This window comes from Mirounga leonina, unplaced genomic scaffold (assembly GCF_011800145.1).
Source record: "Mirounga leonina isolate KUSES-001 unplaced genomic scaffold, KU_Mleo_1.0 Mir_104, whole genome shotgun sequence".
Classification (NCBI taxonomy): domain Eukaryota; kingdom Metazoa; phylum Chordata; class Mammalia; order Carnivora; family Phocidae; genus Mirounga; species Mirounga leonina.
The window spans coordinates 10,830,090-10,840,051 of record NW_023270231.1 but is presented as its reverse complement, the minus strand read 5'-3'; positions in this window follow the sequence as shown (position 1 = coordinate 10,840,051).

The window sequence follows — 9,962 nt, the reverse complement described above, 5'->3', positions numbered from 1 at the left end:
CAGTATTAGTCCTGGATCCAAAACCTTTGGGGCCAGATGTGTTTCAGAAATCAGAATTTTTAGATTTTAGAAAGATAATTAGGTGCATATTTTTGTATATTTTATAATACTCTGGCAGGGTTAGGAGTAGCATCTCATGATCAAACAAAATATTTCTTCAGCAAATATGTGAATAGTCACATAATAAAAGATAAAAACTATAAATAGTCTCATGTCAGATAAGATCAGGGTTCCCTCCAAATATGAGTTCAGGCTGGGCTAAAACTGAACGTTCTTGTAATTTATGTTTAGGTAAAAATTAACCTAACCTGAACTCATATTTGGTGACAAACCTGGCCTGAACTGACATGAGGATATTTATAGTTATTCATTAATTTCTAAGCTTCTTGAGAAGAAGATTTGCAATTTATTCACCTTTGTATGCCCTCTAGCACCTTTTAATGAACTTTCAAACAGTAGCTATCAATACATTTGTTGAATTGAATACACACACATACATATAAACACATATATCAAGACAATAATATTTAAAAAAAAAACAGAAGGAAAACAACTAAATGATTATCACGGACTAGCAAATAAGTCCAAACATTTATACTTCTTTTCTCCCCTTTGCTGCCATACCCTTAGGAAGTATATGGGTAGCTTAGTAAATGAAATCTGCATTTGCTACTTTTACCCAGAAGAAATTCACACACTAGGAGCAGAAGGAAGTGCTTATTTGTCTTGCTTTATTATCCTAATGAATAAGATAAGACTTCCAGGGATTTGTAACTGAATCACAGACATTGAAGTGTTAAAAAAATGTTTGTATATGTGCATATAAATAAGAGCAAAGAATGATTATTTCAGGAAAATGGAACTAACCCTAGTTGACCTAGGCTTAATTTACATATGTTGATATTTAACCTTTATGGCATAAAATGTGCCCTGTATAAGAAACAGATAACATTGCACTAGAATTGTTATTTTATGTACTGAAGGGGGGATATATTCTGCTTTAACCTATGAATCATAAAAATCTACACACCTTTCTTTCTTCAGAGATGGCAAAATGTCCCTTCTTTTTAAAGCTTGAGAGTGAACCATTACGATAAAGAAGTGTGATTATTTTCAGGAGTAGAAACCTCCATGGTGATAAAATCAAAAGCCCCTTGTATCTAGGTAACAGAAAATCTTTACATGCCTATTGTTATTCATCTCCATGATGCATAAATACAGATATGTAGCCCTATACCCCAAGCTCTATATCCTCTTCATAATAGAGGGTTCTCTTATTCCAAACAAATTTTGAATTTAGGGAAAATTCATAATAAAAATATAATACATATGAATAATTAATATATGCATATAGTCCTATGCTAAAATTATTCAAAAGAGCAAATTAAGATGATATCAACCATTAATTAAACACCGTTTAAGGAAATTTCCTGAAATTATTTTTCGTATCAATTGCTTTGGTTTTTTTTTTACTGCAGAGTATCTAAGATTTCACTAAAAGGAAATATCTTACATACCTGACTACAGAATCAATAATGAGCTATTTAGAAAAGATAAGTGATAGTATGGTGTCCTTAGTCTGGGTTCTCCTGAAAAAAGAACAAGAGACAAGACTTTGGGTTCTGCTAGCTTATCAGGCAGGTGATCACAGTGATAGAGGCACAAATAAAAAAAAAACCACTAGAGCCGCCACTACTGAACTAGGAACCCTTATGGAAAAATGGCACTCAATCCCACTGGAGGTCATCTAAATCATGTGTAGATTGCATGGATGCCCTACCAAAGAATGGAAGCTTGGATCATTCCTCTAGGTACATACTTATTCCACTGGTTGAAAAATGCCCTTAGGGCATTAACTCCCTTGAGTTTGTGTTATACCTGCACTTGGGTTGATCAAGAGACAGAAGATAATCCTTCCGTGTGGATCAAGACTTTTGAGTAATTAAGAGAATGGGATTTATAACCTGTTAATAGTGTTACTGGAGCAGAGAATCACCAGTCTGGGCCTTCCACTTGCAAACATATGATTTGTTTCCTTTCGTCATTATAACTGATATAAATTATTTTTTGAGAATGGAATGTTTACCATGCTCTAGAATACTACACACACGCACACACACACACACACACACTTCTGCGAAATTATACATATATTTTCTGACATTTATATTGAAAGATACAAGAAGCTCCTCTCAGCACTTCAAAAGGAAACAGAAACATTTTATGATGGCATAAAAGAGGCCTCATGCACTTCCCCGGGGCAGCAATGATCAGGTTGCACTCACAGAGCCTGATCACTAAGGAACCTCTGTTCCCACCCCCTACCCATAATCCAAGATGGACTTCAAAAATAAAAAAAAAAGATACTTCACCAGCAGAGGGCTGAGAGTCCAATAAGGGCAATAAAGGATTACTACTAAGTATTACATAGACAACGAGTGATGAATTTGTTTGATAATGAGTTTGACAAATGTTTGGCAAGGAGAAGACAGATAGTCCTAATCTTTGGGTAATAATTATGAGAGGGAGCTACTAAATGATTTAGTAATGATTTAAAGAACATGAGTGTGATGATTACATTTGCATTTCAGGAAGATCACTTAAAGGGAGTGTACTAGGAATGTGTGAAGCTAAAGGAAAGGAGATGAGAGAGAAGGCTAGTGCAAAATTGAAGGCAAGGAAGGCTAAAGACCAGATGTAGGCAATGGGAGCAGAATGAAGAGGAAAGATTTCAGGACCATTAAAGCAGCCTAACAAGGAAACTTGTTGACTAAATGTCGGTAGGCTTCTCTGATGCTTCCTGGGTTCTGCCTGGGTAACAAGGTGGATGGTAAAGTGGCAAAGCACACATTCAAATCCATCTTTGCAGGTTTCCAACCTGGTACACTCTCTATTAAAGCAACACTTATGGTCCAATTTTCAAAACAAAAGGAATGCATGCAATATCTTCTTTCAAAATTGCTTTTTTTGTGTTTCTGTTTTCTGCTTATTTAAAAAAAAAATCTCAAGGAGACTCACAAGTAGTTTTCTTCTAACTCCTTAATTCACTTGGTATTTAGATTAATATACTTGAATTTATTTCCTTGTAATAAATAGATTCACTTGTCCAGCCAGCCAATAAAAGCAGCATAGGGGCACCATGTATTTCTACCAGAAATATAGTATAGCAACTGACAATAATAACAGTAATAATTATCCAATTTCAAGATGGAGAAGTACCTTTGACCTCTATTTGATCCCTCTGGTCTATCTAAGTCTGATTCAACATTGATTTCTTTCCCAAGGAAGTTGCTATAATCATGTTATGGCTGATTTATCACAATGTGCTTACTGGCTAGTAATTTCTCATCCTGAACTTGCTTCTCTCATTTTTTTCCTCCATGAAAAAACATATTGAAGTGTTCTGTTTTTTTTCAAAGCAAGGCAAATTCTCCAAGTGTTCTTCCATATTTCTCTCAGTGGGTGGTGTTAAGTGACCTCCAGTCTTTGAGAACTATCCTAATTGTACTATATATGTTGGCAGGGTAAAAATCAAACATAAATAAATAAATAAAGCTTTCTGCAGGAAATCTAATTTAGATTGAAAATATGGTAATAGAGAAAGGACATATGCTCAGAAATCACTAGGTCTAGGTTCTAGATTTTTCCACTAATTTCTGTGATTTTGAGGAAGTCTCTTACTTTCTTTGAATTTGCATGTCTTTGTTTATAAACTACATCTAATTGAACCCATTCTATATATACAAATATGCATACCTAATAATTTTAAGCATATCTACAAATTTTGATAATAAATATAATGGAAAAATCATTACTATAGCTTAGTGTGGGCTTCCATGTCAGTTAGTAGATCAGTAAGCATGTATTCGTCATTCAAGAAGGGCACACACTTCATTTCAGTGAGTTTTACAGGAGAAATACTTTTAAAATTATCCAGTAATCCTGGATAGTACCACTGGGGTTCCTTAATTTACAAATGACAAAATTGAGGGTCAGAGAGATCATCGAGTAGTGTGCCTTAGGTTCACATAGCTTATTCTCCCTTCAAGGGACTTCAAGTCAAGGCTGTATTGTCTAATCCAAATCCTTATAATTCCCCCACCAAAAAATTAACAGTTGCTGGCACATGGCCATTAACAAGGAAATTAATCAGGAGAGATCAGATAGTGCTGTGCAAACAACTCCCAAATCTTGATGATTTAATACATTTTTTTTCTTCATTCATGTTTTACCTCTGCTGTGGGTTGCTGGGAACTCTGCTATGTATCATTGCCACACTAGATACCAGGCTGACAAAACACCCATTATCTGGATTTTTGCCAGTTACCACGAGGAAGAGTGAGAGAAACAAGCAAAGCACAGCATGGCTCTTAAACTACCTCCTACAAGTGACAAGGTACTTTTTGTCACATTTCATTGGCTAAACAAGTCACATGACCACATGCAACTCCAAAGAAGATGGGAAAGTTCATTTCTACCTTATGCCCAGAGAATGTGACATATTTAAATTAATATAAATAATGAATACCATAGCGGGCGCCTGGGTGGCTCAGTCGTTAAGCGTCTGCCTTCGGCTCAGGTCATGATCCCAGGGTCCTGGGATCGAGTCCCACATCGGGTTCCCTCCTCGGTGGGAAGCCTGCTCTCCCTCTCCCACTCCCGGGGCTTGTGTTCCTGCTCTCGCTATCTCTGTCTCTGTCAAATAAATAAATAAAATCTTTAAAAAAAAATAATAATGAATACCATAGCATGTTTAGCAAGTGAGAACATAAAAATTTTAAGTTTATTTCCTAAAATAGAGAAGTTCTTCAGAGTCACATTTATAATGCCCCATTCTCTCATAATTTGTCTCTGAGTCTCTGACATTCAGCTGGTGTATGGGTTATTTGGCCCACACAGCGTTTTTTTAAAACACTGAATTAGTTACTGATATTTTTAAATGGAGATTTCAGGTACAAAAAAAAAAATGGTTTTAGGTTTCTTTTAAAAATCAAAGATCTGGTAGAAGTTGACAATCATTCATCCATGGCAAAAGCTGGCTATGCTAACATTACCCTGTGTAGTTGGATCAACCATTTTCTAGTTTGTCCCTGACCTCACATCTTCCTCTTTTCTTAACAACCAGGTTGTGTCACTTATTTAATGTGAATGACCAGTCAGAAACTGCTAACTGTGCATCAAAATGAACTGTCCCCTTCTTCGGACCTAAAGCTAGCTTATATTTCTCAGTTTTCTTTGTACTTTGGCAATATGGCTTAGTGCTCTCTGGTGGAATATGAATGGAAGTGGTTGGTGCGAGCCACTTTCAGAGCTGGTCCATAGTCCATATTGTCCAGGGCCTAGGATATTGCTGAACACCCACTCTGAACTGTTACAGAGATTTAAAAAAATGTCCATTTTGTTAAGCCTCTGATATTTTGAGATCTATTTGTTACAACAGCGGTTGATTAGCCTACATTGACTGATATATGACTTATGCAGGCATCTGAGTGTGTGTTCACAATAAACTACTTAAGGAGAGTACTGTACATAGTATTCTTGAAAATTCTCAGGGACCAAATCATTTTAACTTCCTTTAGCTAGAGCAGAGGGAGTGAAGAAAGCAGAGAGAAAAACAAAAGAACAAAAAAGGAAATATGAAAATACCCTGCATGGCCTGAGAAATACAAGTTGAATCAGTTTGGCTTCATTTTAGAACAAGAATAGGAGAAAATGAACACTTTTAAAAGGATGAGAATGCCAGGTTAAGAGAATTTGGATTAGACTGTGGGGAAAGAATAAATGAATTAGTTTATAGAGTATAAGTGATATGATCGCACATCTGTTTTTAGGGCCACTAATTCGATATCGCTATAAATTATAAGTAGGTGAGCCTGGAGAAAGTGGGATCTTTAGAAGGTGCTATAAGCATACAGTGGAAAAAGAGATTATCAGGTACCATTTATTGAGTGCTTAATAATTCCTGGGCCCTAGGAAAATCAGTTCCTATGCATTATCTCAATTAATGAAAGCAGTATTATAAAATATACATTTTACATACAATAATATTTTAAAATGCTAATTGACATAGCAAAAATTATATATCTAATGGGTGGTACAACTGGAATCTGAACTTAAATCCATCTTTTTTTCAAGTCTGTACTAATAACTATTACAATATAGTGTATAATGCGATCTAAACTTTGGTAGTGAAGACAAAGTAGAAAATATATAGGAGTGAAGAAGTAGCAGCAGGACTTCCAATTGATTTAAACTGTATTGAGATGCTACTAAGTACCAAGCATTGGGCTGGAAAAGTAAAGCACTGTTTTGACTAGCAAAGAATTTAGAGTCCAGGGGTAATTGAGGATTTGAGACAGAGACAATGGTCAGGCCGTCATACCATTATTATGTCCCCTTCCATGAAAGGAGGTTGTGGTAACTGATTTTAAATGATGGTCCCTGAAGAATTAAGCCTCCCACGATGTGTGTTTTTCTATACCTCCTGTGTTCATTGAATCCAGGCTGGCCCTGGAACTAGGGTTAATCGACAGAATACGGTAAATTCAACCTTAGCTCTTAAAAACCTAGCATTTAAGAACACAGGCAGCTCTCCATTTCTTCCCTCATGGAAATCTTACTTTGGGGAGCCTCAAGGTGCCATGTAAGAAGTCTCACTATAAGGTGGAGACTGTACATGAAGACACCACATGAAGGAAGCACATGGAGAGGTAACATGGAGAAGAGAACCCTTCAGGCTATATAAAGAGGGAATGAGGCCCAGCCTTTCCCAGCATCAAAGCTTCCAGATGAGTCTAAGCTCCTTTCAGATGGTAAAATGGAGGCTAGAAAAGGTGGCATAATTTGTCCATGTCACACAAATAGTCCTCAGCACAACCATGATTTGAACCTAAGTTTGTCTGTACCAAATGCCTAGATTGTTAGACATCACACAAAACTGTCATTTTAAAAAAAATTAGAAGAAATAATGAGTAAAAGGACATGCCCATTTGAACTTTCACAGCATACTGATTTAATTTGTGTCTACTCGAATATTTAGACCTTCCATTATGAGAAACCCCAACTAAGATCAGCCTAAATGATCCCAAACAAATACTGAGGGAGAATGATCCCACAAAATACTGAGGGAGAATAAAGGGTAGTTGTTTTAAGTTTTTAAGTCTTGGAACATTTGTTACACAGCAATAGATATGAAAGAGGGACGTTATATGTCTGTGGGATATTAGAAAATGTGAAAGGAGTGGCTTTGAATTAAAGAAATAACCTGCCTAAAATAATAATAACAATGGCAACAAACATAATAATATCAGTAATGATATTATCAGGCATTTTTTAAAATTCAAACCCTTGATTGCACCAGGTCTTTCTTATTGCATTGTGTGTTACTGTATTAATTCAAATGTAAGAAAACACGTCCCATGTAGCATTTGAAATAAGAATATCATATCCTGGGGCGCCTGGGTGGCTCAGTCGTTAGGCGTCTGCCTTCGGCTCAGGTCATGATCCCAGGGTCCTGGGATCGAGCCCCGCATCGGGCTCCCTGCTCAGCGGGAAGCCTGCTTCTCCCTCTCCTGCTCCCCCTGCTTATGTTCCCTCTCTCGCTGTGTCTCTCTGTCAAATAAATAAATAAAATCTTAAAAAAAAAAAAAAAAAAGAATATCATATCCTTCCAATTACAGCAACACTCATTAGATCCTAATTCAATGGATTGAGCCCATAAGGTGGGTAAAAATTGTTCCCCCAAACCAATCCTATAAAAAAAAATCCACTGATTTATGCATTTCATCTACTCTAATTATCATCACAGTTAGAAATGGCACCCCTTCACATATAATGAAATAGTCTGTTCAGACAGCTGTCCAGTTACTTCAAATTCCAGTCATCCATCACCTAAATCTTTATAGAGTAGCATGTGTTATTAGCCCATTGCTTACTGGCTGCCGGGTTTTGTGACTTCAAACTGTAACTGGTGGGCAAAGGATATTACTACATTGTGCTCGTATTTTTCTCTGCATAAAATAAATGAACTATATGTGGACAGAAGGTTTCAATTCAATATTGCCAAGTATCCATGAGATACAAGCGAGTTGTGCTGCAGGTGAGGCAATTTTGTCCACAGAGTTGACATGCAAGAAATATCTGTGGAGCAAACACCTGACCTCCATCAATCCATTGCCTATTGATTCTGAGAGAAAATGAGGGGTGATTATTCATCCCAGGTAAAAGAAGAAAAATGAAACCAACCTAGGCAAGGCAAGGATATATTTTCAAAGGAAAGGCATCTGGTTGTCTAAGATCATGGCTTTAGAAGGAATAGTGCATAGTAGAGTCATAAACTTCCCATAAATTGTCAGCTGGAGAAATGCCAACAAAGGAAAGATATGGGAGTATCTTTCTTCTATATGACTAACTCCTTTAATATTATAGGATTCTGATCATATAAAGAAGAAATATGCTTGCACATATGCATAATTTATGGGTGAAAATTGGCATATTACTGGTGTGACATTTGGGAGGGTACTGTTGAATAAAAAGGATGCAAAAGCTTACTAATTTTTGATTACTTAGTATAAAAGTAACACACGCTTGTTGTAAACAAAGGCATACATAGTCACACAGGGAGAGAAGAGAAATCTAAAATAAAAGTGAAATACTTCCTTTATTTGCTCCCACTCAATTCTCTCTCCCCAGAGGTAACTCATGTTAATGGATATACAACTGTTCAGTCACATCTATAAACACATACAAACAGATATTTGTATAGACACATGTTTAAAAGTGGGATTAAGATACATACTGTTCTTCAATGTGCTTTTTATAATAATCAATAGTGACATGTATTGGACCTTCTTCACTGTCAGTGCGCACAGAGATAAATCATTTCTTAAACGGTTTGCTTTTATTCCAAAGAATGGATGAAACCAATTATTTAATGCTTTGTCTATTGATGGACATTTATGTAACATCAACATTTGTGTGATTATTTCTATGGCAAGATAATAACAACAATAGTAATAATAGCGATCGCTGCAATAGTTGACAATTTCACATTCTTACTATTCACCAGGCACTATGCTACAGGCTTCACGTGCTCAGTCTTCTTAGCAATTCTTTGAGGCAAGTATGCTAATTGCTCCTTTCAGATGGTAAAATGGAGGCTAGAAAAGGTGGCATAATTTGTCCATGTCACACAAATAGTCCTCAGCACAACCGTGACTTGAACCTAAGTTTGTCTGTACCAAATGCCTAGATTGTTAGACATCACACAAAACTGTCGTTTTAAAAAAATTAGAAGAAATAATGAGTAAAAGGACATGCCCATTTGAACTTGCACAGCATACTGATTTAATTTGTGTCTACTCAAATATTTAGTGTATTAATTTAACTGTACATATGTAATTACAATCTCATAATATGTAAGATCATATATGAATTTAGAAATTTGAATTTTTCCCTGGCATTTCACAAAGCAATTTTGGGAGAGCTCCTCTTGTGCATCATTTACATCAGTGTCTTCAAAACAACCAGAACCACTTCTGAACTGTCTTGGTTTGCAGCACATGTCCTTTTCACTTCCATTTAAGTTGTGGGGACATGAGGCTCTTTGAAAGTAGTATGAGTTTGTTCCCGATAATTTTATCCTTAGCTCAAAGTAGTCACTCCCATGATATTAGAAATATTTCTTTTTTTTTTTCTGTTTCCCATTCTCCTTACAGGCTTATAGATGCTTTCCAAATGGAATCATTTACTGTATTGTCTTTTAAGAAGTAATATGCAATCTTTTGTAAACAAAATTACATATAGACTAGTACAATGTTAAGTGCCTTAATTTCTATTTTGCTCAGGAAGCTGTAGGGAAAGGTTACTAGTTTTAGCAATAAGTCTACTAGGTCCAGAGGAAGGTCAAATGACTGCGTGGGCATGCGTGCATGTGCACGTACACACACACACACACAGACACT